The sequence below is a fragment of the Talpa europaea genome (assembly GCF_964194135.1).
Source record: "Talpa europaea genome assembly, chromosome: 10".
Taxonomy (NCBI): domain Eukaryota; kingdom Metazoa; phylum Chordata; class Mammalia; order Eulipotyphla; family Talpidae; genus Talpa; species Talpa europaea.
The window spans coordinates 39,187,375-39,215,146 of NC_140077.1; the positions used below are offsets into that span (position 1 = coordinate 39,187,375).

A 27,772-nucleotide genomic window follows, 5' to 3' on the forward strand; every position below is an offset into this window, starting at 1 on the left:
ATTTGCTAACATTTATCTTCAATGATTTTGCAGGTAATTTTATTTTTATAGATGTGTATACATACAAAAACTCAGAGTAAGGTGAGCATTTTCCTACAGTTACCAAAAATAGGCTGATGTGTATATATGGGTCTCTAAACCCATAGATGAAAGGTGCCAACACCAAGTGGATTTCCTAGCCAAGCAAAACAACAGCAAAGCAACAATGGTTCTATGTCCTACCCTGGCAATTTATTTTAATCTTAATTCAACAGTTCTAGGATACAGCATCCTCTACCCAGATAATAACCAGAGGATGCTGTTTATGATAATGGCAGAAATTAAAACAGAATTTTATAACCGCTGAGCTGAAAGAAGGCAAATATCCCCATACGAATATTAAACAGTGTAAATAAAAAAGAACCCACTTGTTTTTATTCCAAACTACATACCCATTTATCTGGCACTGATACTGTGTGAAGGCCTCATTCTCAAAACTCTACATGTACATAGATAATAGAAGAAATAATTAAACTCAACAAACATTTATGAAGCACCTTCCTACCTGAGGCTTATGGGGCAGATGAAAATGGACACAACACAGTTCCTGCCCTTGTATTAAGTGACCACAGGTTGGAAGTTGACTCAGTGCAATGTGAGATAGACAGTGGTCGATACTATACTGAAAGGGGAACCCAGTTAATGGAGTGACTTACACTGACCAGGTCACAACCAGAGCTTTAGGGATGAGATGAGATGAGATAGGGCAAGGTCCTTAGGAACAAACATTGTCTCAGAAGACATCTCAGGTGCAAGGCTCCTGACAGCAGGCAGGAGACTGGAGAGAACTCAGTTCCCAACTCCACACACAGATCAAGCACCAGGAGGTGTCCTAACTCAGCCTTTGGGAGAGGATGGGACCATTCATAGGTGGGAGGAGACAACACTCCTAACACCCTCACATTGTTTTCCCTTAAATCATGATGTGTGTTTCTGAAAGTACCTCTTCCCTAAGCCCTGAGTTGGGCTCAATTAGAAAATTCTCTTGTAGGGCCTCCCCTGGCCGCGCAGGCAGTTGAGCGCAGAGCTGTGAAGCAGTGGATGGAATCTGCAGCCTCTGCAGCTCGGGTTCCATCCTGGCTGGCCTGCAAGAAACCCACATGGGTTTCACCCGCTGCTCCCCTCAGCAATGTATTGCAGTCAGTCTGCCTGTTCTGCTCCCCGCTCTGTCTCTGGTGAATCCTCTCACCCTCCCGCACGTCTGACCTGCACCCCAGTTCTTGTATGTATGAATAAATAAATCTTTAAAAAAAAAAAAAGAAAGAAAATTCTCTTCTAAAAGAGATCTACAAATGTATACCTGAGTACAAGATTCTGCCTTAAATAGAAATAGTGGACAATCATGTAGATTATCAAGCACCTACCATATTTCAGTCAGTGATCTAAGAAACCATACCCACACATTAACTCATATAATCCTCCAATCAGTTCTACTAGTATCTCCACTCTACATATTAAAAAATAGAGGCCAAAGAAGCTAAGTGACTTACCCAAGGTCACATAGCGAATAAGCATTGAGGTTAGGATATAAATGCAGGTGAACTGATGCCACAACCCCACTTCTAACAATCACATGTGGTGAGATTACTATGTGCTCAGAAAAATCTCTACCCCCTGGGCATATAGACTATAATTCCCAAACTCCCTGCAGTTAGGTGTGACCATATGCTGAGTTCTAGTCAATCAGATGTAGAAAGTGGAATACGCCTTCTCCAAATCTGGTCCATCAAAAATTCCCATATAGTTCTCCATGTTCTCTCTCTTCCTCTGAGTGCTGTCTGGGTTAAAAGCATCCAGCAGATGGTAGGAGTGCAAACTGGTCCAACCACTATGGAAAGCTGTGTGGAGATTCCTCAACCTGCTAAAGAGGGAGCTTCCATATGATCCAGCAATTCCACTCCTAGGTATTTACCCAAAGGACACATAATCATCAATTCAAAAGGGCACCTGCACCCCTATGTTTATAGCAGCACTATTAACAATAGCTAAGATATGGAAACAACCCAAATGCCCAAAAATAGATGACTGGATCAAAAAGATGTGGTACATATACACAATGGAATATTACTCGCAACCAAAAGATAAACTCATGCCATTTGCAGCAACATGGATGGAGCTGGAAGGGATTATGCTCAGTGAAATAAACCAGAAAGAAAAAGAAAAATATCAGATGGTCTCACTCATAGCAGGAATTTAGAAAACCTAAATAAGGGACCAGGAAAAAGGCTAATTATAATAAAGTAAAAATCAAAATCAACAAGCAACTATAAACCTGAGACTCACTATGGGGCGGGGAAAGGGAGGAGGAATTAGGGTCAAAATAAGGGGGGTGGGAATTATATGGGGAATATAACCAAGATGAAAATGCATACATTGTTCAAAAATGAAAAATGATGTAAAAAAATTTATTTATATATACAAGCACTGGGTAGTGTCAGAAGCACGAGAGGATGAGAGAATTCACAAGAGCCAGAGCAGAGAGCAGAACAGGCAGAACAACAAAGTACACTGCTGAGGGGAGCAGCGGGCAGCAGGAGAGGTCTGCGCGCCATGTGGAACCCTTGCTGGTGGCCAGGGATTGAACCAGCGCTACGGAGGCTGTGGTCACCTTCGCAGCCCAGTGCTCAACCGCTGCGCCACCGGGGAGGCCCTAAGTAAATTTTTTTTTTAAAAAAAAAGCATCCAGCAGAGAATTCTGAGGCCAGTGAGAATGAAGAAGTGAGTATTAGAAGGACAGGGGAATATAGTAGAAAGAGACTGGATCCCTGAGTCACTGCATGGAGCAAAGCCTCTATCCACCCCAACTGCCAATTGGATTTGATGTGTGTGAGAAATAAACTTCTCTTGTATTAATCCCAATAAATTTGGTTATGGTAGGTAGCTAGCCTATTCTAATACAGGATACCAATCTGCCCTCCAACTCAACCCTCTGGCTTCATCTCCTAAACAACTGAAAAAGTGGCTTCAGAGGCATTGCCCATCTGTAGCAGTCTAGCGAAGTGATCAAGGAAATAGTCTTTATAATCAATTGAACCAGAGTTGGTATTCAGGTCTTCCAATTCACTGTGTGACCTTAGGCAAGTTGCTGAACATTTCTATGCCTTGGAGTCCCAGATATAATACCCTGAAGAACTGTCATGAGGATTAAGGAAAAACATTCATGGAACAGACTTAAGAAAGAGAAAGGCACATTAAAAACACCCAATAATAGGGCCTCCCCGGTGGCGCAGCAGTTGAGCGCTGGGTTGCGAACCTGCCCGCAGCCTCTGCGGCGCCGGTTTGATCCCCAGCTGCTCCCCAGCCACCGGAGGAGGGTCCCACATGGTGCACAGACCTCTCCTGCCGCCCGCTGCTCCCCTCAGCAGTGTACTTCGGTCCTTCTGCCTGCTTTGCTCCCCCCTCTGGCTCTAGTGAATTCTCTCACCCTCCCGCGCTTCTGACTGTACCCAGTGCATGTATAAACAAAACAAACAAACAAATAAATAAACATGCCTCTATAAAATTAAAAAAAAACCAATAATATAATCCTTGTTAATATTGTTAATTTTTTCACAAAGTGAACACCTGTATTAATTAGGATTATGTTCAGGGGCATAGGCCAAAAACAAAACATTAAAATATCAATAAACTAAAAAACAAAGGTCATTTCTCTGGCACATACAAGTCCAAAGGTAGGCAGTCCAGGGTAGGTTTGGAGGCTCAAGGAAGTAATCAGGGACATAGCTTCCTGCCAACTCCCTCCAGCTATTTCATGTCTAGGATGTGGCCCTGGTCCTGTTGGTCCAATATGAATGTGGACTTTCCAACCACCAATCCAACTCTAAACGAGTGGAAGCAAAAGGAAAGGAACACCCTTTCCCTTTGAAGACAATTTCTCAGAAATCCCTCACAATATTTTCATTTAGCAAAATGGTCACACCTAGCTGCTCGCTGCAAGGGTGGAACAGGTAGCAATGTGCACAGCTAAAAACCAAGGAATATGTCAGTAAAAGGAAGGAGAGGGAAAAATAAGGAAACCAACCAAAAATCTCTGTTCTGGCACAAGAACTGGTAAAAGAGAATAAATTACACCCAAAGCTTCAGTAATCTTTAAAGAATTCCATTAAAGAGTAAATACCCAGTGTTCACCACTGCAATGTCTCCTCCTGCCTCTCTACTACCTGTTCTCCACACACTAGCTAGAGTGTTGTGTTAAAAATACAAGCCATTCTCCCACTTAAAACCCTCCAAAGGCTTCCCACTGTAAATCAAATTAAGGAGTATGTATTTTTCTGGTAGCCCAAAGTTCCACCTGGTCAGGCCCTGAACACTTGTGCCCCCGCTGCATGCGTTGCTGTCTGCTCCCCACAGCAGAGCCTGGCTGGTTTTGATGCTGCCGTGGTTGCATTTGGAAACTTCAGCTTGTACCTGTCTAGAGTCCCTACACTGCTTTTCTTGACCTAAGTCTCATCTTTTCTGCTTTTCCCTTGTCACTCAAACCTCAGCCTAAAACACCACCTTTTCAGAGTCTTCCCTAACTCCCCAGCCATACCACAGCACATCAACCTACCCAAACTCTCAGCATAAAAATTATCTCTACCTGATATTTTCTTGTTTATATATTTGTCTCTTTCCTCATTAAAATGCCAGTTCCCATTAGAATAATGTCCATCTTGTTCATTATTCAAAAACTCCCACTGCAACTCTGAAAATATCACCTAAGTAGATATTCATTCTACTTAGAATGTGTAAGTATTTGCTGAACGTCTGCTATGTGCCAGGCGCAAGGATGGGGTATTATGATAGTGCATGAACCAAAGCCCATTTGGCTACATAAGCTGACTGTGCCTATATTGGCACTTCCATTTCAATGGTATTCAATTAATTAATGGACTTTTCTCTTCTGAGCCCCTGAGCACAGTAAAATGATGTTCAAGAAGACCAGTAAAGTAACCTACTAAATCTGTGTTAACAGTAGATGAAAGGAAGGAGTAGAGGTTGTTTTTATGGCATCCTAAGAATCCCAAAGTGAATGGCAGAGGTTAAAAAAATTGTCCACGAACTCAAGAAATATGCTTGCCCTGGATATAACTCACTATTTTTTTTTTTACCCTTAAAGCATGGATTCAAACCCACAGATAGTCTCTGCAGGAAATCCATAGAGTGCAACTGCAGAAAAAAATGATCCAGCAACAGTCCATAGCTCCCACAGACCTTGCGTGGATATGAGGACATAGCCAGATATCCAGAATATACACAGAAGTGGTGGTGACAGAGAAGGAGAAATAAAAAGAGGGGTGAAGAAGAAAAGTAGTGCATGCTAGTTAGAGAACGGCAAAAGGGAGGGGAAAAAAAGGAAAACAAATCAAAGAAAGAACAGCTATTAAAAATGCTGAGTTGAAAATGTTTCAGATGGCCTCTGACATCTAATAAGTCATCTGTCTTTCTCAATACAGAAAAGTCATTACTTACTAGTGAACTAATACCAGCAACTGTGACAAGTAAAAACAACAAAGCCCATAAAAATATAAAAGTTCACCCCTTGCAGTTAGGCGAAAAAAAGAATGTATTCAATTTTTCAGATGAAAAACATTTGAACTGACTGAATTTATTGTAATGCAACTTGTATTATATGTTGGGAAAATGAAAAGGAGAAAAATAGCCACTGCTCAGGCCGTCTTTAACTTTTCTTTAGAAAACAGAATACAATATATTTTTTGAGAATATGAACTCTTCATAGAAAGAAGTCATAAATATCAACATGGCATCCTGGCTACAGGCCATCAATTCTTATAAGAGAGACATGAATTAATAGCACCACCTGCCCTGCCCACAAAGACCCCCATATAACCACCTCATTATAGGGTATAACCTCAGTCTAAAGTGCGACGTGAGAAACACAGCTCAGATAAAGAAGAACTTGAGAGCCTTCATGCTAACCAAGAGTGGAGGGGCGGAGGGTTTCTTTTCCCTGAAAGAGGCCAGAAACAGTAGTGTGCACAAGCAAAACATGCAAAATGATAGCACAAAGAGGTCATCAAGGACAAGAGACATGTTAACTTCCCAAAGCCATCATGTCATTACCATTCTAGGGCTCATCTAAGGTTCTCCTCCTTTTTCTTTATTCCCACAGCCAATCATCAACAAGCATTGACATTATGTTTAAATATAGCATAACTCTCCACTTCCTTATGTCTTTACCCACCTTTACCCACTCCCTCATTCATATCACACATCTATCTCAGAGGCTACCACAAAGACCTTCTCACTGATTTCCCAGCTTCTGTTCTTACCTGCTGAATTTCTAGCCAGCAGCCAGTGTGATTTAGAAAAACACTCATTAGATTCTACGTGCTATTGATTAAAACTTGTCATTGACTTCATTGCTTTCCCATCACACTTAGAATGGAATCTTAACTCTTCACCAGGCTTGGTCATCCCACAACTGATAATGGCCGCCCTGTTCTCTAGCAGTGGGGCTGCTCCCCACACTCCTGGCCAGCCCCACCAGCCTCCTTTTTCACCCTTGAACTTCCTAGGTCTTTGCCGCTGCTCTTCCTTCTGCCTAAACACACATTTCTCCTGAGCTTCTCATTGCTATTTCCTCAACACTAAGCTCTCTACTCATGAGCTGTTTTTCTAAACAGGCAATCTTTGGTCATTTGATAAGAATCAGACATTCTCCAGGTCACTCTCTATTACAATCACATAAAATTGTGTCATTAAAAATTTTTATCATCATGGGGCCACCCTGGTGGTGCAGGTTTTAAAGTTTCAGCACTATCAAGCTATTGCCAGTCACTGGGGCATGAGTTAGATCCCGACCAGGGAGCTACCCACATGGCACAGTGGACCTTTCCTGTCTTGCCCGCTGCTTCCTCATCAGCGTATTACAGTAGATCCACCTGTTTTCTCCTCCCCGTCTCTGATGAATCCTTTCACCCCCTACATCTCTGACCTACACCCCAGTTCTTGTATGCATAAATAAAAAAATATTTTAAAAAATTATCATCTTCCTCATCTAGAATGTAAGTTACACATGTGTCATGTCACCATCAGCCTTGTCCACTGAGTTATTTGCAACACTTTCAATTAGTCCAATAAGTGCCTGGCATATAGGTATTCAATAAATTGTAAAATGAATGGATGAGATTATAAGCTTATAAAAATGAACAGACTCTTAAGATTATCCAACTCACTTCACCCATTTTACATGTAGAGGAAGAGAGTACAGAAACAAAGATCAGCTCATCCTCAGTAATAGTTAACATACAACATGGTGCTCTTACCATATGCCATCTGTGATTTCCTTGTGCCCAAGGGTGGAAGTCCAAATCAGAGACAATCCCAGAATGTTCCGAATGGCAAAGAACACCTCAAAACTTCAGGAAGAATACTGCACAGCTAAGAGAATTAAAGAGGCAGATAAACTGAAGCAAAATATGGCTACCCGTGACACAATTCAGGCAGGAATTGGCCTCAGAATCGTAGGAGCGAATGGATCCAAAGCAAACCACAGAAGCAATGAAGGTTTCCGCAAAAATTCTATCAGAATAAAAGAAGCACACTGTTGTAACATAGGCTTTCTCTAACATGATCCTAGTTTGACAACCCTTATAAAGCAGATAGAGAGATGAGAACACATCCAAGATAAGGGTTCGGCTCTGCTTCCACCTCGTTCTGGTTCAGTTGTTTAACTACCCTGGGCTTATCTTGGGTGAAATCAGCCTGGCCCACAAGTTTGTGTCATCAGTGTAAACTTTCATGACTTAACCATATTTTCGCATACCACATACACTACTAGCTGAATATTTAGCAACAATTTTTTTCTCGAAGGAATTTTATTTCCACAATCAAAGTATCATCTGCTGCTGACCCAAAGAAATATATATTTATATATAATGAAAACAAAATCCTACTATTAAATTCTAGCTCACTGCTTTTTGTGAAGTATTGAAGGCTCTGAGCCTAGGACCTGATGTCTGTTTTAAAATAAGAAATTATCAAGTGATAGGAAGATATTGAAGACCAGTACCAAATGAGTGCTTTTTTCCCAAGTTGAAAGAGAATGGAAGAGGTAATAGCTCTCTCATTGAGTGACTCTATACAGTTCCCTGCCTTGTTTCCATGCCATCTCATACCATCTTGCAAGCCCAGAGATGCATATCCCTCTTTGGGAAATACTGGTTACAGCATACACTCTTAAAGGCCTTCATTAATGTTCTACCCCTCTGTGACTAGAGATCAGTGAGTGTGACCCATTTGGTGAGAGACTCAATGGATTTAATAAGGCTGATAGGACTGAATAGACAATTTCTTAAGAGTAAATGAGAAACAAAGATCATTGTAGGGGTGGGGGTGAGAGAGATAATGGTGATGGTAATGACCATAGTAATAACAACTAACATTTATCTGGTGCTTACAATGGGCAAGGGGTCATGCTAAGTAATTTAATCTTCACATTTTTCCTTTAAGTACAATTATTTTTAACAGCTTTATTAAGATATAATTGATATAAAAACCTTCCTGTTTCATGTACACAATCTGATGAGTTTGTGTACATGCATACCTACTATTGCCACAATCACGGTACTATACCCATCGCCTCTAAAAGTTTCCTTCAGTCCTTTATTTCTGATATGGGTGTAATTATTTCACAAAGAAATGGAAAATCAGCCAAGAAAACATAGTATTTATTATTCTAATGTGAAACAACAGAGAAAATATAAATTTCTCCCAAAACTTTGTCTATGACTCACAATAAGACACACTAAGATAAACCATATGAAATTTTCAATTTTTTTGTTTTAATCCATAGAAACAGCAAAATTATATGTTCAATCTAATGCATTTTTAAGGTAGGACCCAATGCACAAAATACATGCACATTTGTACACACATATGTATATGGAGATACAACTATTTGTATATAATGCAGAGATCCATCTGTATCTTTATACATATGTGTACACAGATATGTATGTATAGATCTGTGAGTATATGTACATGTATAAATGTATATGCCTGATATAAAAATTGCACAAACCAATACTTACTCTAATTATGTGTCTAAATTAAATCTCTTACTTGCTACATTTTATTTTAAAAGATAGAAGTGATATTGAACATTTTTTAAAATCAAACTCTGATATTTTCTATTCTATTTTATTTCTTATAGTTACAGCCCACTGAATGGATTTTACAATTTGGTAACTGGTTGAAACTCTCAGATTGAAAAATACTGAATTAAGGGAACTCTAACTGTAATCAGATAATGACAGAATTGACTTGAGCTAAACGATGACTGGCATTTTACACCACCACCCCCCCCAAGTTGTAAAGCAATGAGGAGCACAGGGTCTAGCCCTGAATGTTTGTGAAATAAACAGAATTTCTTTTTTTTTTTAATAGAGCCATGTTTTTATGTATTTATTTATTTGTTTGTTTGTTTTGTTTATACATGCACTGGGTACAGTCAGAAGCGCGGGAGGGTGAGAGAATTCACCAGAGCCAGAGCGGGGAGCAGAGCAGGCAGAAGGACCGAAGTACACTGCTGAGGGGAGCAGCGGGCGGCAGGGGAGGTCTGTGCGCCATGTGGGACCCTCCTCCGGTGGCCGGGGAGCAGCCGGGGATCGAACTGGCACCGCAGAGGCTGCGGGCAGCTTCGCAACCCAGCGCTCAACCGCTGCGCCACCGGGGAGGCCCATAAACAGAATTTCTATAGCTGGACTCCAAGAGTAACTCTCATGCAGAAGAACATATGAGTTTAGTTGTATAAAGGAAATACAAGGAAAAACAACTTTGAAAAATGTCTAATTTTTTCCTTAAATTGCTAAATAACAGTAAAAGCCTTCTATTTAAATAGAAGATAAAGAACTGATACTTTGAAAAACAAAAGGTAATTTCCTGATGGCAAAGAATTCAGAACTGAGATGCAATAGGACGTGGCGTGGGACTGCAAGGACTTTACCACAAGTCTCAAGCCTAAAGATAATATTTCACTTTTTTAAAGGCTTGTGTTTTACTTTGGGGAAAAAAATAATTTTAAAAATTCAATTTAAATAGCAATTCAGTGTAGTGGCGTCTGAACAGCTCTAAGCCTAGGAAAGCTACCTGACTTCTGGCGGCTTCCTATTCTCCTAAAGTAAAACAAAGGAATAGAAACTGAAATTTCCTCTTCATCTACTATTTTAGCACCTGATGATTATGAAATATCTGGTGGTAGCCTTCAGATCATTTTAATGCAAAGATATATTTCTAGAATCACCCAAATGGCGAAAACTCCGAATTTGGCCCATGAAATCAAACTGTATCTAGTGATCCACCACCCAGCTCCGATAATCCCAGGGTTACAGTGCTCCTTCTCAGGTCACAGCCCTATCATATTTCATAAACTGTAATTTTATGTATCATGTTACTTCTTCAAGTTAACTAACTGCCTTTCTTGGAGTTTCTTTGGCCAGCGTTTCCAATGGAGAGGCAAAATTTATTTGAATACCATAATTAAATCTCTTGGCGGCTGTATTTTATTTTAGAAAACAGGAATTATATTGAACATTTTTTTATCGAACTGTCATTTTTATCTTAACTGTGGCTTAACCTCCTAATTTAATTATTTTTTTCTAAATCTACTTTACAGCTAATAAAAGAAAGATATGAAAAATTAAATTATATAATAAAGCATGAAGCAAGTACAGCTATCATGAGACTCTCAGATTGAAAAACTAGCACGAACTAATTTACACTGTTGAAAAACTATCTCTACTCTTATTAGAAAAGAATTAAATAACAGGGAAAAAAAAACTCTTTACATGGAATAATAAATCATACCATTCTAATCTACATATACCTTTAGGACCAAGGTTAAATCTTTGGAACAGAATACCAACTTTTCAACCACAATAGAAAAAAAAAAAAAATCACCCCTACAAGACCTAGTGCCAAGGTCTTTGCCCTCTTATCTCACTTTTAAGGAATTTAGGTTGCAACTCTAATAAAATAAAAATTGTTATTCTTCCCTGGCTTACTTTAGAGTATGTCCTAAATGTGTCTATCCCCTGTAAGGGCCATGTTAAATAAGTTCCTCCAAAAGGTAGTGCCCAGGCTCTGCAAAATACCTGCATAGATAAGTATTTTCAAAAAGACTTTCACAATGATGAAACAAATTACATTCACAGTTGTCATTCTTTGGGGAGGTTAGAAATCCATTAAATAATATCTTAGCTCTAGAATCATCAAAACCTTTGGCAAAGTTTTATAAGAGTCTCTGTGAATAAGATACTTCCTTGCTACAGTTCAGCAGAAGCTAAAAAGCATACACATGTGCCTCGCTAATTCACACTCATTTTCCTGAGTCCAGGACTCGAAGCTCTGATTTTGGCAAAGACCACAGGTCTTCATAGCAGTTTGGATTAAAAAATACTTTGTTTCATGATTTCCAACTTAAGTGCAGTAAACAAACACCACCAAATTAGTTGCAGGGAAAATTCGTTGTTTGGGATTTTGTTGTTATGGCCTATTTAAAACAAACCACCTCCACAAGTCTGGAAATAAATCACTTATTTAATGATTTCTCCACTAACTTTTTTGGAGCATTCCGCATTCCTCTGGGGAAACCATGACATAGCACTAGGTACAATGATTGAAAAAAGACACAAAAAGCATTGAACATGCCCCTATCCAAAGGAAGGGTTGTTAATCACTCTGGGGGTGAGACATTATTATCAGCAGGGATGAATATTATAACTCTAGGGTGGAGAAACTTACTATAGTAGAGGAACAACTGTTTCAACCAGGTGATGGAGGTTTGCATGAGCAGGGAGAAGCTCAACTGGTATTGTGAACCCTTGTGATAATGTGCTATTACGATCTATCCAATTTCTTCTCAAAAACCCATAGCCCCAACTAATCATAAGAAAACATATTAGAAAACCCCAGTTTAGAGACCTACAAAATATTTCACCAATACTTCTCAAAACTTGTCAAGGTCATGAAAAACAAGGAAAGGCTGAAATGTCACAGAACAGAGGAGACTAAGGAGATATGACAACTAAGTGCAATGTGGTACCTTGTACAGGATCGGTTCTGGAACAGAGAAAGAACAGTAACTGAAAATTGATGGAGCCCCCATAAGGTCCAGAGTTTTGATTAATAATGTTCCAATGTTGTTTTCTTAAATTTCACAAATGTACCATATACCATGGTGATGTGAAATGGCTTACCCAAAGGGATAATGAAACTGGGCTGGGTTATACAGGAATTCTTTGCACTGTCTTTGCAACTTTTCCATACATTTAACAGTATTCCAAAATAAAGTTTGTTTTAAGAAGCCAATGATGCTATGTGAATTTCACCCCAATTACCATTACATATATACACACAGAGACACATGCACACAGACATAACATACACACATAGCGAGAGGGAGAGGAGGCAGCTGAACACAAGGTGTCAGTAAATGGTACAGGAACTTTGAAAAGACTACATTGAGGTCCAGTCTTATAAACTTGCCAATATTTGACCCTTTTTTGACCTACAGAACAGGATTTTCTTAGGATAAAATCTTATTATTTGCTTTGGGTTGAACAGAACTTATGACGAAGTGGAGCTTATTTACGCTGGGCAAAGCAAGAAGGAACACACTCTAGGAGAAGGTGACAGTGCAAGCAGAGCTGGGAAAACACAGGATGTGGTCAAGGGCAGAAGAGTAACCCACCTGTGCAGGGAGGTGACAAAAAGACACACTGGCAAAGGAAGGGCTTTGAGCTGGGCCCTGAATTTTAATACCTGGTAACAATCCTGGCCTCCCAGCGGCCAGGAATGTCCTCTGGAAAGGACTGCAGCTGCTTGTGACATTGACACATGAGCTAGTCCTCCCACACTGATGGCCACCTCCTCTCGCCCAGAGTGAAATTTCCGTATAATGGAAAGATCACTGAACTACAAATTGGCAGATCTTAGTCCTGATTCTGGCTCTGCCACTAATGTAGTGAGAAACCCCAAATAAGCAAGCCCCCTCCTCTGTCTATATCTCAGATTCCTACCCTGGAAAGGCAGGGGGCTGGGTGGGTCACTCTCTATGGGCTCTTCCAGCTCTAAATCGCTCATGCCAGCAGGGAATGAAATATGCTTCCTGGCTCTGGGAATCAACATGTGGTTCACTCCAGTAGAGAGAATGATGCAAGGTCCTTGAAAGTAAAAACACTGAGAATAAAAGGACTGTGTTTTTATACACAAGAGTCTATTCTTTTATGATACATGTCTAGACCCCTCTAAATATTTAAACAACAATACTGTACCAGTATGAAAACTCTCTAAATCAGGCTCTGTGGTTAAGGAGGATATATGAACAGATGTGATCTTATTAAGACCCTAATGTAACTCACAAACAATTTGTCATATCTGACGGGTATTGTTAAATTATGTCCACCTGCCAGAGGCAACCAGAGAAATTACCAACTGCCTTTATTCTACTTCTCCTCAAAATTCCCCAAAAAGCTCCTGTAGATGTATCCGGGATATGTATTTTTTAAAGCAGTAACCTAATTGTCACCAGCACATAACAGCCAATGTCTCACAACTCCTTTTCATGTACATTTTATTATGGGCCCAACTGTTTCAACACCCTAGTGGTTCAACTTTAATGTAGCTCAGGAAACCCCTTAAATAATATCACAAAATGCTTAACATCTGTGAAACTTGGACCAAAAAATGTTCCAATTTTTTTCTTTGGTTTGGGAGGGAGTTCTTAGGGAGGGGATGCCGGCCAAGGTTTTCATTAACAATCGTGTTTGAGCTCAGGGTTTTTCTTTATCACCTCATAGGCAGAAGACCATTTCAGGTTTACCTTAGTAACTGCTCAGAATTATTTCCAGCGCCAAGGGCCATGCTCACTCAGAGTCAGTTTAAAATGAACCCATTTCCAACCCTTTCTCCAAATACCTGCCTCATCTCTCCTCCTTGCATTACAATATTTTAACTAAGTGAAATGATGAAGAGAGGGAGAAAATGAAGTGTAGAGCATGTGGCTTATTTCCCAAGCTATTTCAAAACTTCTCAGAGCCTTTTGGTCTCCAGTGGTGTTTGAAATATTCTTTATCCCACTAAGGAAAGGATGAAAAATTGATCTCCTCCAAACTTCAAATACTGCATATTTCCACAACTGCAGACTGCAGGAAAGAAAGGCAGGCTTAGGAGTTACCAGACCAAACAGGAAGCAGTTCTCAGAGGGCTCACGGCTCATCCCAGGCAACTCCACGCACAGAGTGTGTACACAGAGCCGCTAGGAGAATAAACACCAGCTCCACTTCTGAGAAAAAATCAAAGCAAATCTTAGAGAAACTGAACAGAGTCAAACCTCGGTAATTCGGATTAACTGGGGGGAAGGTCAGGTTGGATCAGGACAAATCCTCGATAGCACAGTTTTCACAGTTTTGGTGTTTTATATATACACACACACACATACATAAAATGCAACTGCATTCATTTCAAGCTTCACCCTAATTCATCCTTCCAGCTTCATCTCTTAGCAGACTCTCCAGCTCCCCATCTCCCTTGTGCGTGACCCTAATCTCCATGCAGGCCATAAACTTCCCCGCCCTGTGGCCCAATTCATGACTTACCTACCCCATATTTTGTCTGAAATGCCCATTCCCCATTATCTTCTTGGTAAATGCCTCAATTTTCAAGACCCATCTTCAAATGGCACCTCCTAAACAGAATGAACAGCACAGGCCCTTTAACACTTTATGCAAACCAGTAATAAAGCAAAATGACTCTCACCTTGGTTGAGTATAAAAATCACCTGGAGAATTAATTAATAAAATGCCAGCCCCCACACCCTAATTCTAGCATTGGCTGAGCAACGGTATCTTTTTATAAAGCCCCTCAAGTGACTGTAATATGCCATCTGGGTTGTAAGTCTTTAGTAGGGAAGTTATCACACTGTTTAAATGATTTGCCTGTCTCTCAAGAACAGTAGGCCCTCAAGAGAGGCTTGTTGAGGCCAGGGATGAAGGAGGGGAGTCCTTCCAGAGGCCTCTAAGAGTGGAGTTTCATGTCATTTCAAAGCTTTTGTCCCACATAGCTTACCATCAGCACTCACTTATGTTTCACAGTGCACCTGCCACCCACTTCCACCAGGGGTATCATGCCTATTCAAAAGCAGGGCTCACCACTCTAGTTCACATCCACTTCCATTAACCCCTCCCCCCCACTGAAGGCTGTTTGCCACTTGTGTGCTCTCTTCCAATCTGCATCTGGTCCAACTGCATGCCTTCTTCACCGTGTGCTTATCATTTCCTCTCTTAGAGCCTTTTCCCCTCCACTTCCATACCCAGGGGTGTGCTTTCCCACTCAGCTCCACTGACTTTAGTGCCTGTCCTCCAGTTCCTTCATTAAGGACCCTGTGTCATGTGCTTAAGCTTCATTCTGGTGAGAGTCAGGAATGTGTGTCGGTAGGGTCAGGAATGGACACGGTACAAGTTTTCTGATCCCATGCAGACCGGGTAAAGGAGGAGTCAGAGTCCTCAGTGGTTTTGCAGGTTTTTTATTGGGATTACCAGGTACATGGCAGGTCTCCCAGCCCCCAGCATGTCTTCACTCTATCTGGGCTCTCCGGCGTTCTCTCGGCTTCTGTCATTCTCAGCTTCTCTTTCTCTCCTGCTTCTGCTGGCGTCCCCATGATGCCGCCCTTAAAAGCCCAGTCTTAGCCCAGGTGAATCCCATCTACCTATGCCCACACCCTATTCCAGGTGCCCACCATCAGGCATGCATTCAGGACCTCAAGGATCCATCATCTATCCTGATGGCAGGAGGGCAGAAAAGCCTGACATTTTTCCTTATGCTACAGTCCACCCCCTCAGGGTTTTCTGCCATACAGTCTTCATATATACAATTTTCTTAGCAAACATAAACAATGCAGCCATGGCCCACAAAAGCAAATACATCACAATATAACAACAAAATACAACAGAACACAAATAAGTCCAGGCAGGGCACCAACCTAGTGGCAAAAGACAATTATTGGTACCAGCAGATGAGCCACCAAATCTGCTGCCAAAGGCACTGCTCATACAAGGGAGGGGAACCACTCACGGCATCTACTCTAACACGCCAGGAGCCGTCAGGCTTCCTGGCCTTCTCTGGCTATAGTCTTGGCTACAAGCCACACACCACATCCACCCCCAGGATGCACTCACTTTGGGATTGGCGATTCTATTCTGTTGGGGGTAATCACCAACCCTCAGGGTTTCTGTCTGTGGTCGCTCCAACTTTTGGCCTTCATAGCCACCAATGCGACTCGCAGACCCCTGCACTCAGGCCAACCCACTGCACAAGTACATGGGTCGGGGATCCTTGGATACAAACTCTACATTCAGCTTGGGCTCCACCCCAAGCCACATTCCTCACCCATCCCCCAAGGACGGGTTCTTCAGCTCCTCACCCTCACTCTACAACGAGCAGGGCATCACCCACAGGTGATTTTATGAGACTCACTGGCCTTCCTCAGCTTACTTAGTGCTCAGCAGCCACTCAGGGCTTCCCAAACTTAGCATCAGCACTAGCTTTTGCCTTCTCAGTTGGCTTTTCTCCTCCGCCTGGCTGCTGGGCATGCACAGGCATCAAGGCCCACTGGCCACCCCCAGATTCCCATCTCCTGGGGTGTACAAACAATAGCATCCTCCCCAAGAGTCCCAAAAACTTAATTTGCCAAAGTTCCTCCACCTTCTGGCAGAATTGTCAGTCCAAGTTCATCAGTCTGAGTCTATCATTCCAAGTCCATTAGGCCAAGTTCGTTGGCCTCTCCCTTCATCAGCACTGGCGAGCTCCGAATCGCGGTCCTCTCTTCCCCGATGATTCTTGCTGCCTCAGGGGTCGTTGGCTGGTCCTCTTGGGTGTCTCCTCCTCCACACGAGGTTTCGTTCCGTGGCTCCGGACCTTGTCCATCTCCTGTACTGCCATGACGGCTCCAGCGTCATCACAGGCAAACACAGTCTGTTACTCCTTAGTCCCTCCAGGTCTTCAAAGGGCTCCATACCCGTCTGCATGGAGCAACTTGCTGACTTACGCCAATTGTAGAGTCAGGAATGACCACTGAGCAGGTTTTCTGATCCCATGCAGACAGGGTAAAGGAGGAGTCAGAGTCCTCAGTGGTTTTGTAGGTTTTATTGGGATTACCAAGTACACAGCAGGCCTCCCAGCCCCTAGCAAGTCTTCACTCTATCTGGGCTCTCCGGTGTTCTTGGCTTCGGCTTCTCTCCCGGCTTCTGTTCGTTCTCGGCTTTTCTTTCTCTCCTGCTTCTACTGGCGTACCCGTGACACTGCCCTTAAAAGCCCAGTCTTAGCCCAGGTGAATCCCATCTACCTATGCCCACACCCTATTCCAGGTGCCCTCCATCAGGCATGCATTCAGGACCACAATGATCCATCATCTATCCTGATGGCGGGAGGGCAGAAAAGCCTGACATTTTTCCTTACTCTACAGTGTCTTACAGAGATTTTAAACTCCTTCCCACAATGCAAGGCAGGGCACAGCAGGCACCCCACATGAATGTGCTGGTAGAACCCACTCAGAGCTGGTCCTCTTCTTTCTGAGCCAGAATGCAGGACAACAAAAGAAAGCAAAGGACTGAGGCTATCAGAGCTCAAACCAACAACAAAAAACAGCCACACACCATAAATATGACACCAAATCCTTCCATGGTAGAGAGAAATCTAAGATGACTCCATGATGGTCACAGTGGGTTGCTGTCATGATTATGTTCTGTTACACAGAAAGGGTGAACTAGAAAGATCTCGTTAAGGCTAGTCATCAGTTGCCTTTAAGATAAAGGTAATTATCTGGATAAGCCTTATCTAATCATGCGAGCTCTCTTTTAAAAGCAGAGATCTTCTCTAACTCACTGCAGATGGTAAGCTATGTGGGAGTCAGAGAGATCTGAAGCATGGGGAGGAGTCAACATGAGAGAGAGATCCACTGCTTGCTAAAGATTGGAGGGAGGGCCACAAGGAGAGCGTCTGAGAGCAGCCTCTTGAAGCAGAGCAAGAACCCTCGCCAACAGCCAGTGTGACGGAACTAGTAAGGAACTGAATTCTACCAACACTCTGAATGAACTTCGCAGAATCTCCTGATGAAAAAGCACCTCGACCAACAACTTCAACTCAGCTTCATGAGACCCTAACAGGGAACCAGAGCGACTGTGCCCTGATTTCCTGACCTGCAGATAATAAATAGGTATCATTTGTGGGAAGTTTGTTGCAGATACACTCTCAATCTCTTCCCCTAAATTAGTCAAACAAGAAAAGACCCTCTTGTGAATTAATAAATTAATCTTAATATGTGTTAGTCTTGATTAATACATATTCCACATAAATAAATGACAAGCTTCTGAAAGAATGAAAAGTACCAATGTGGGTTAACTGGGAACAAGGTCAGGCTGATCAAGACAAACCCTTGATAATATAGGTTTGGACTCTGTTTTGTTCCAAATACTACCTTTTTTCTGAAAGTAGTAAGAATAGTGTTCTTCCTACTGCCTCTCAAAATCAATACCTGCATTCTAGTCTTCAGTGAAGAAAGGTGGCAAAATGTCACAATGGCCTCCATATTAAGTGTTATTAAAACAAGAGTGATTTATGAATTAATAGAAATGGAGTAACAAATCACATCATCTGTCCACAATGTTATTTATTGAGCACTACTTTTTTCAAAGTCAACAAAAGTTGGTGAATGGGGATTCTTAGCTGAAACTCCATTGCCTGATGTTCATACAGTATAAATTACAGACATAAAGTACAAGATGCGACCATCATGGAGTCACCTCACTATGTAGGGATAAGGGCACTTGAGTCCTCATGCCCATTATTAGGAGGAAAAGAATGCCTCTACTTCTTGGTCCCCACCTTGCCTAATGGTGGGTAATAGGCAGTGATTAGAGAGGGGCTCTTGGTAAAGGGTTCTCCACCTCCCACCCTCCTGGTGTCTCCTAAATGCACACATCATGGAGAGTTCCCTAAAAGGCCTCATGGAGTCAGCTCCCAGCACCCACCCTAGCACTGTGACCACCAAGCCCACCAACCTCTCAAGGTGACAGGTGCTGCCACCAACTCATGTGCTTCTGCAGAAGCTGCTCCTGAAGTCACCTGCCAGGCCGTGCCCTCAGCTGAGGGAGGGCTCCTGTGTGTCTGCATCAGCATTTGTCTGAGCATCACACCTCCATCATCCACAGGGGAAATTGATGTCGACAGCATGGCAAAGGAATGTAACTACAGCTTATTCTAAAAGCACGCATTTATTTTATTTTATTTCAGAAATGTATGCATTATGTATGGCTGTACATAAATGATTTTATAGAGCCTCTTAAATGATTTACCATGAGGTATGTGTTGATTATAATCTCTGCTTATTTAAGAAAGCCTTGTTTACCCCCATAGTAGTTAATGCATTGAGACATGTTTCAACTAACGGTGACACCAGTAAACAAAAGTTACTGATCTACCTCTTGAGTTATAAAACTTGTAACATGCTGTAAACAGCTCTGTCATTTTATTTAGCATATTGCATTGTATGAGCTGCCTTATTTATCTAGTGGTAAATCTTTATGTATCAAAAATGCTACAGAAGGCACAACAGATAAATTACAGACAGACACTAACATCTGACTAGTTAATCAAACAAATAGGACATGTAACAAAGAGAAAAGCTATAAATATTGACAACAAGCTGCTTCAGTCACAAAAACATTCAATACTTCAGTTCTCAAGTGTGAGTTTTATATCAGTCCCCTGGAAACAGTTTGTATCCTCCAATAAATTTTTACAGTTGATTCACCTGCCTGATACCCCTCAGCCATTTCCTTCAGAAGCTGTCAAACCCGCCAACGATAATATATGGCCCGACCAACAAGAACAGCTGTAGCCATTCTTTCTGCAGGTTCTTGCACCCTGTTCTGCATAAAATAATACATCAAGATTAATTGATTTCCCGTCAGTCTCACAGAACAGAAAATTAATTTTCATGTAGCTATTTTCCCCAGCATATGAATTTTGTACATGGCAAGTAATTTAAGTTTTTAATTATTCATGAGCAAGGAGGGGGTGGGGAGAAACATGATAAAGTAAGCTTGTGAAAACCCCAAGGCCAATCCCTGGGCCACGGTTTGTGCTGAGGCAACAATAGCACTCGCTAATGCCCATATAAATAATATATGTATTAACATACATCTTAGTACAACACCAATTTCTCTCACTCTGACCCGAGACTACCAGGTCACCCGGCGGTACTTTGTCAAAGTCGCCGCACTGGTTACATGTGACATGCTGTGGGAAAACACAGAACATGTCAGCCATATTGAATTGACCTCCGCCTGCCTCTCAGTGGCGGCCACACAGCCCAGGCATGATAGGAGGTAATTTAATGGTCAGTGTGTGAGTGGGACCAAGCAAAAGTTGCTAATCAGCCAGGTGCTACCTCAGCAAGTCTTCCATTTGCAGGTGCCACTGACTTGTGAACAAGAAAAATGTAACCAGAAAATAGAAAGAAAGCATTTGACTCACTCAGGCCTCATCTTTCACAGACTCTCAGCAGACCAGCACGAGAAAAACTGTCTCCTCAGAAAGGGAAAAACCACAACATGAGCACCTCCGGCAATCAAGCATATTTGCTAAAACGCGAACTAAAATGCTCCCACAGTACCTCCTTAGGAATTTCATTGGCATACTTCATATAAACTGCAAGACAGGCAAATGTGTGGAGCCTGCTCAAGTCAAGGAGCCTGATTTAACCCCGTTAGGTCCGAATCCGCAGCATATCACACAGCATGCTTGGGCATGGAGTAAACTGGCAACTGAGTCAAGGACTTCTGGGCATTGATTATTTATGGATACCTCCTCTGCCCTGAATATTAAGAGCTAGTGTGAAATCAAGAGATCTCCATCAACAATTGATCCCCTCCTAGTTAAAAAATTAGACCTCACCAAGCACTGTTTACGTATCAGAGAAGAGGAAATCTGAGCAAATCAACAAATTCATACAGGACAAGGAAAATCCAAAAGTGAGGCAAAGGGAGAGCATGAATCAAGCATTTCTGAGAGGAGAGTCTGACTAGGTCACCTGAGTAAGCAGCTCTGAATGGGGGCATGCCCCCTCTCCCAACAACTGCTCCCTCAACACCCCCTGCCACACAGACCCCACCACCAGGGGGAGCATTTTGGCTAGCAGGAGAAATGCTGAGTAGGGTAACAACAAAAATGAAAGGAACTCAAAATAAGTCAGAACAACAACAACAAAAGCACCACACGGGAGAGGCTCTCAGTTGGGAGAAGAGGTTGGGTTTGATGAATCTGATGAAATATTAATAAAGACACAAAAATGGAAATTTCTATGAAAGCCCTTTCTTTACAGCTTATATAAATGGCCACTCTCACCAAAATGAGAGAGAAATCAGGAAATTAGTTCTCTGCTTAGATAGCCACGCCTCACACTGCAGGTTTACGTAAAACTGTGCTTCCAGTGTTTCCATCATAAAACGTGTTTTTCAGTAACTGGTAAAAGTAAAAGAACTCACTTCACTGAGAAATTTGGCACCCATGAGGCAGCAGAGTGTAGTCTGTTTTAATACTGTTTCAGAATAGGACTTCAGGATCCTATTTCTATTACCTTCATGGCTTCAGACAAAGGAGTAACATGATACATCATGTCAAGCAGCTAATTATTAGCACTCAAGACCAGTTAGTCAACATAGGCTCCGTTAAAATTAAAAGGAGAAGCATTCTCCATTGTTTCATGTGGTGTGTTTGTGAAAGGAGAGTCAATGAGGTTTGCCTAAGTCTTTGTACCTCTCAGTTTAAAGACAAAACAAACAGGATGAGGAAATTAAATATAGCATGAGACCCCAACAACAAAGACCTGGCACAACTACTGCCTAACAACTCCAGATCATGGTGCCACAACATGACCCAGTGCCAAGAAACATGTCTAGGCTCCCCTGACCTCTTGGAGATGCCCATGGCCACATTCCTGGGGTGGCCTCCCACCACTCCTGTCCAGAAGTGATGGGGTGAAACCACAAGGCCCAGGGAATGTCAAGGAAATTCTTAGCTAATTATTTCTCACTGCTGAACATATTCAACAAGCCCCTTCCTTTGCTAAAAGTTCTGCCATAGTGGCAGATTAAAAAGATTTGACAAAGCAAAGAAGTAAAGAAGAGCTTATTCTCTCAGGATGCTGTGGGTTTGGTTTGCTTCTGACTGGTGATGGAGCTTCAGGAAGGCAACACAGGGAGTCGATCCAATGAAACCACTCTGGCAATCAGGAGGCATCCGAGCCGTGTGCGTGCATGTGTGCACTTGTGTCCACAAGCATGCAGCAAAGATAACAAGAGATTCAAACAAAATCATAAGTATTCAGTATGAGTGCAAAATCCACATCAGTCAGGCTCCCCAGCCCACTCCTGCCTGCCCCACATGCCCAAGAGCATGGCAACTGCCATCTGCATAGCATCAAAAGTGCACTTCAATTTCTACCTGTGTTAGTAGGTTTTCTTCATCTGGTGGGGAAAAGAGGTTTGCTTTATCTCATTTTGAAAATAATACTATCGAGAACATAAATGAACTCATTATGCACACCATAAAAATATATATATGTGTGTGTGTATGTGTGTGTGTTGGCAATTCTGTAACTAAAAACGTAAAAAACTTCTTGAAGTCGACGCTGCTACTGGCATAGCTTAAAGGTCTTTGTTTCTGTAACTTCAATTGAGTGTTTCTATTTCTAAGTCTGGCAAGAGGTTCTAATTATTGTTAGAAGCCTAATTAGCATTTAGTATTACATTACAACAACTGCAGCAAAATTGTACCCATTCTCCAATAAACAGTATTCACAGTATGCAATCAAGCCGCTGTACCGAGCAATGAGAATTAATAGCACCGCACGACAATGGTAAATCCTCCATCTCCCGCTGTGTGTGTTTAATAATTTTTCACTCCTTCCAGATTGTTCCCATCAAGCACAATTCCCAAGGTCCTAATCAACCACCCTCCCCATCAATACTACACAGAGATCTGAGCACTGAAAATTATCTGCAATTTCAAAAAGTGCTTTGTTGCATTATTAGGCCACTGACCTAAGAGGTAATGGGTAAATAGTTTCTGAAAAATGTCCAAAGCACAACATAAATTAAAGCTTATAGTCTTGCCTGCTGTTCTCACCATAGCTATAACTGCAAACTATTACGGTTTTTACACAATATTCCTAACTATAATTTTACACCATAATATTGGTGCAAAGCGCCAAATGTTCCGCTTTCACGTGCCTTCATTTACTAAACAAGGAGCAGGGTTTGGGGAGGGAGCTGATGTATTCGGTCCTTTAGAGTTACTCTTAGCCACATCCTCTTACCATCTTGCCCCTTTGCCTACTAGCCCAACCCAACCCACACACACTAAGTTCTCAAGTAATGTGTAAGATTTTTAATGGTCAGAGGTAGGAGACTTTTATAAGCAGTGGTGTGTCTCTCTCACACATGGTTAGGTGCATGGAGTTAGGATATGAGGCTTCTGAATGGACTCTGGGGTGAACCAGGGAAATACAACTGAAAGGCTAGTTTCCAGAGTCTTCTGTTGCCTGGTGACCGGTGATGAGTTTAACAATGTCACACAAGCAAGAGGCAGGAAGAGAAACACTGTTTCACCAATCTGAAAAGTATACTTTGGGCTAATATGAAAAGAAGATTTTGACCAAGAAAAACAGATTCTGGGGCCTCAAATCATAGTAGAATGCAGGAGCCAGCACTGCCCAGTGTGGCTAACCCAGAGGCAACACACAGCACACCATAGCAATCCCCACTGAGAATATACATCAGTGCTCCACCAGGAGTTTAGGTTGGATGCTGTGGCTGATTACTTGTTTCATGCAAGAGCAAAGAGAATAGAATTTCTGACAGTTTAACCCAACCTAGCCCGAGTAAATATTTGAGGGACTTCCCTGAGCAGAGCTAGATTATCCTGAGGTGGGCCACAGCTTACCAATGAAAAAACACTTTTCACTATGCCACACCACATCAGCACCCCTAAAAACAAAAGACTTTCACCACTCGGGTGGATTAATGCCATGATTTTCTCAAGACTCATGACTTACTGAACAATAGACCAAATTTTCTGCTGTGTCAATACTCCTCATTCACATAGTCACTTATTAATCTATTCAACAAATATTTATTGAGTTCCCCCTACCATTCCAGCCATTTGATATACTGTTGCACAAGGAGGGCAAAGATTCTACCTTTATGGAGCGTGTATTCCAGAATGATATGGGCAGATCATCTCCAGCTATCCTAAGTAAATTATGTCATATGTTGGAAAGTGATAAACATGGCAAGCCTATGAATATATACACATCTTAACACACACGTGTGTATATATATATATATATATATGAATATTACTGAGCCAAAAAAAAGAAATCCTGCCATTTGTGACAACATGCATGAACATTGTGGACACTGTATTAAGTGAAGTAAGTCAAAGACAAATAGTGTATGACTTCACATGTGTAGAATCTAAATGACTGAATTCATAGAAACAGAGCATACTGGAGGTGCCAGCAGCCGGGAAAAATGGACCCCACTATTCCACTAGGCTATGGTAGGGGAAGAAAAAAAAGCAGAGCTGCTTGAGGTAGGGAGTTTTTAAGAGGGAAAGTTGCAGTATCAAACTCATGGCCAGGGTTGACCTCTGCAAAAAATTTTAGCAAAGACTTGAAAAGAAGGAAAAATACTAAGTATCCTAAACCTGTTGAATTTATTCTCCTAATTCTAGACCCTCCTTCTATTCTATTTTTTTGATGTCATAGTGTGCTGGGCTGGCAGGGGATCTCAGAAGTTGACCATTCTGCTTTCCTCTCCAAAGTGTCCCTAGTGGTTGTTCTCTCTGTTCCCATGTGGTTGATTTCATTCTCTTTCAGAATAATCATTGAGCATTTTCTCCTTCTGTATCAACACCTAAGTTTTCACAACTTTTTTTAGTCCTCCAAGTTCATATCACCAAAGCAAACCAAATATTTTTTTATTTTAACATTTATCATTTTTTACATTTTTTCGACAGTATTTGCTTCCCCCCAAGCCCTCAGATTGAGTCCCCATAGAATTTCCTTCCCCAAGGCACACATGCACCATCACCACAGTCCCCTGTGCTCCTCCCTCCCTCCCTCTCACCCCTCTCCCTCCTCCTCCCCTGCAGTACTTCTCTGGTTTATAATTGTCTGTTTTTTGTTTTGTTGTGTTTTGTACTTTTTTTTTTACACTGCTGTCTTATTTGGTTCCCCTATATTCCTGTTATAAGTGAAACCATCCAATATTCTTCTTTTTCCTTCTGGCTTATTTCACTGAGAATAATTCCTTCTAGCTCCATCTGCATTGCTGCAAATGGCATGAGTTTATCTTTTTTGATTGCTGAATAATATTCCAAATATAAATTTGAAGTAGAAGAGCAGATGACAGAGTGTCATAGGCCTAAGCATTCAGATGAAAAATGACCCATTTATCTTGGATCCTCAACTAACATGAAATTCTAAAAACCATCTCCCTTGGGTCTCCTGGATACCAAAAAGAACTGGGTAATACCTAGATAAAGGTATGAATCTTGAAAGGAGAGGGTTTGAAAAGTCTTCTCAAAGAAAATCTCTCCCCCTGTTTACAAACAGAACATTACACCAAAGAAAGATCATTTGTGTGCCTCTCTTATGCTTAATTACCTATACTCTATTTGGGAATGACAAACCCATTGGTATAGAGAAAGCTATCATAATCTGCAACTACATCCTCCTACACCTACCCTAACCATTATTACAGATACAGGGCATTAAAAGGTGCATCTGATTCATGAGGAAAAAATGCTTACTTCCTCTCCACTAGTTCCTGAAGAATTCCCCTTCCACCCCATTTCTTTCCAGCAAAGACAAGGCAAGAACTAAAACTTAAAGATAGGCAACTAATTCTGCTTCAAACACAGGTCAAATTATCTAAATAAAATGCCTCACTAGCTCTTGTTCACTTTGTATAACAAAACAAAGTGAAATTGTGATACCAAAAAGAAGGACAAGAGAACTTTCTTGTGCACTTAGGACATGCGATGAAGAATACCTTTATAGAACAGAAATAGTTTACCTGATGCAGACAGATAAGCATGACAATATGACAGTGAAGTACATGAATCATATAAACCCTTTTCGAGTTCCCAAATAACAGAAAACTATACAACCTAGTTGGCCTTTCTTGGAAGAATAATACATGCAAATTAATTGACAACCGTAGTAATAACAATAATGGCAGCTACCATTTAAGAGTTTACCACTATGCTCAGTGCCTTCCATGCAAGTTTTCTTTAGACTTGGGAATTTGGCAACAGTCTTAGCATGACTGTAAAAATCACATGTAAAGCAGACAGTGCAATAAAATGTAGCCCAAGTATTCATTTTAGTCCATTCATGAGAGATTCTGACACATGTTGAAATTTGAGACCCCTGGATTCCTATCAACACTGGTTCAAATCTAGTTGATCTTTGCACCTGTAATTCAGGAAGCATTCCTTGTCTTCATACGGGGAGCCACAAAGCATTAGTTTTCTAGTGCACTTCTTTATCACTGCCAGTATTACTCTTAGGCCTGAGCTAGAGGCGACTCCTTCCTGTGTCCCTCCTCGGGAGATACAAAATCCTCAGGGCCCAGGAAATGCTAGAGTGTACCCTCCATCTTTTAAGACTTACCTGGGATATCCAGAATTCTGTAATTCTCTGCCAAAGTAAGAGGACTTTCAGAAACTATACATCCCTGGCCCATCCTATAAAAGAAAACTAATGAGTCCAATCCAAACCTAACCCATATTGGTGTTTGTGACAAGCTGAAGATGGATATGCAGTATGAACACACAAGCACAGCCAGGTGCAAGAGAGTCTTCATAGGGAAAGACATAGTCCAAAGTACAAAGAAGGGGATGGACCAAGCACCCAGGTAGGAAAGGCCTCTCCATGTTACCATGTTCAACTTAAAACCCAAAGAAAGTGAAGGTTTCTAAACTGAAAGCTGGAAATCCAAGTCATTAATGAAAGTCTATTTGTAATGATTAGAAGATAGAGCATATTTTGTTTGAATTTTTTAATTTGATTTGTAATTTTAAATAGTTACACATATGATGCAAGGGGTTCTATTTGTACCCCTGCCCAAGAACCTATAAATGTTAGGGGTAGGCCTGGTTATTACTCCAGTGTTCCTCCCCATGGTTTACTATTCCATGTTAATTAATGCTTCCTTTCCAGGCATGGGTATCCCTCCATTTCAGTAAACCCAATAGTTAAGTATCCAGATTTATAGATACATTTGAGAGTAGGTGTCCCATTTACTAAAGAATTCCATTATTCAGCAAACTCCCTAATGCATTTGGTTGAACTGATAAAAATTTATTATATACACACACAATCTCACAAATTCATCTTTTCCTGTGTAAAGGTTAGGGAGAAAATTTGATTGATTTCCCCTTTACAATTATTTGATTTCACAGTTAATACTTAGTCACTCTGGAAAAATTAGAAAATATAGATAAAAATAGCATAAAAATCATATCCTATAGTATTTGGAAATATCAGCACTATTAGCATTTAATGTATATACTTGAAATTTTTTTCGATGCATTATGTATATGTGGAAATATAGAGATATTGGTAGTTAACACTAAGAATTATATCATAAAACGATCATATACA

The 27,772-nt window shown here is 41.3% G+C and overlaps 1 protein-coding gene across 1 annotated transcript in view; it reads right to left on the reverse strand.

The window, feature by feature from the left end:
- LRMDA (leucine rich melanocyte differentiation associated) overlaps positions 1–27,772 on the reverse strand; it is a gene marked incomplete at both ends in the record, with an annotated part of 965,431 nt that overhangs the window by 668,531 nt on the left and 269,128 nt on the right. The gene's annotated exons all lie outside the window — the stretch shown is intronic.